Below are 1,948 nucleotides of genomic sequence, written 5' to 3' on the forward strand. Positions count from 1 at the left end.
GGGGCCAAGCCAAAGTCAATCAGGTTGTGACATTTCACCACAGAAAAGGGAATGAAACATTAATTATATATAATTGTCACAGTGCTTTATTACTTATTACAATTACCTATTAACTTGAAAAAAATTTATTTTTATTAAATTAATATTTTTTTTCACTTCAAGGGGGGCAGATGCTCCCGTTTGGTACGCCCTTGCTTATAGAAGCTAAGACAAGTTTAAAACTGCTGCTAATAGAGATGGGCTAAGTAATTCTTTTTCGAGAATAGTTCTTTGGTAGTTCATTTAGAGTAATGAACTAGTTTATCTGGTAAGAGAGTTAATTTTTCATTGAGTGGTCCTTCGAGGTCCAGACGCTCTAAACGAACTATCTAGTTTGTTGATGATTGTTTTTCGGTTTATCAGACTAGATTAACTTAATTTATAACAGAAATACAAATAGGCAAATATAAGCCTGAAAAACCCAAGACTTGCTGACAAGTATCAAAGAAAACACTTCCATTTTGGGACAAACAATAAAAATACTGCTGTCAATTAAACATTGGTGAGGGAGGATTGCGGCTCCAAGAGAAACTCTTGCAACTTAAGTAGTAAGGCGTGGGATTCTTTACCGAAAGGAGGAGGGGTTGAAATTTCCGGACAGTTTTTTCTTTACGCAAGTAGCAGTAATTAAATAATTTTGTTTTTGACAAAATATGTCTTCAAAGTTAGTGTGCAATTAGGTTATTTTGTATATCTTCATAATATCACCTACATATAGTCGATTAATGAGTTGAATTATTCATTTTTCGTATGAACACGTTTACTGTGGAATCTAATATCACTACCCAATTTTTCACTTCAACATATGAAACTTAATTTGTTTTTGGTTACAGTTTTTACTCATTTTCGAACAGAAAATGACCAGAGAAATCAAAATAAGGTATTTAAAGGTCAAAAGGTAAAATATTTTTAAAAAAAAAATTATAATTCAAAACTTTTATATAAGAAAAACTTAGTAACTATAATTTTTTTACAAATAGGTTCCTGAAGAAGGACGGATCGTCCGAAACGGTGGCAGAGTTGTTGTACCCCTCCTGAGTCCATCCAGCCTCATGAAGTGGGCACCTGGTAAAATTCTGGCGGTCGAGCGTGATTCTGACCTCCTTGCACAACCATTGGTCTAGTTCCTACTTCCTAAGAAAGCACTAGACTCTTCATGGGTTGTAACGGTGCTCATTTAATTTTTTTTTTGTTAAATATATATAATATGTATTTATTTTATTATGGTTGCGGTCAAGATGGAAGACAAGATAGTATTTAACTTTTATTTATTTTCTGCCGACGCTTCGATCTACGTTGTAGATCTTCCTCAGGATTATTCGGTGGGAATGTAGACTCTATATGTATATGTAAACCTTTAATAGCTCTTATAAAGACCAAAAACGTCGCAAAAAGAAATAATAGTTTAATATTATTTTTCTCTTCTTCTTGACCGCAGCCCTGACTATGTCCTTTAAATAAATTTTGATTTCACTATGCACATTAACAAGATTTTTATATAATTTGTCTACAGCCATTCGTTTAATTACAAACTGAAAATTAAAAAAATAGGCTCAAGATCACGAGGAACGGGGGAATTAAATATATATTAGACTTGAACTAAAATGAAAAATGAACTAACGATTTAGCTTATTTCGCAAGCGAAAGGAACTATGAACCATAAGACCGAAGGGACGAAGTAGTTTCTTTCGCTAAACAGTTCATTTGAACTGGTTCGTTCTCCAACGACAGATCTCTATTTGCTATCCTGTTATTCCCGTCAAGTCAGCAGTTTTATAACAGCAGAGTGAAGATAGTTGGCCGTAAATATAACAAGGAAAGTTGTTAATCAAGACCTGTAACTCAGGTTGGCACAAACGAATGAGTTTTGTTTATTAGCTGAGTGCACCCTTCTTTCCTCATAAAGTGA

This window comes from Halyomorpha halys, unplaced genomic scaffold, assembly GCF_000696795.3.
Source record: "Halyomorpha halys isolate HHAL.00 unplaced genomic scaffold, Hhal_1.1 Scaffold655.1, whole genome shotgun sequence".
In the NCBI taxonomy this organism is placed as follows: Eukaryota; Metazoa; Arthropoda; class Insecta; order Hemiptera; family Pentatomidae; genus Halyomorpha; species Halyomorpha halys.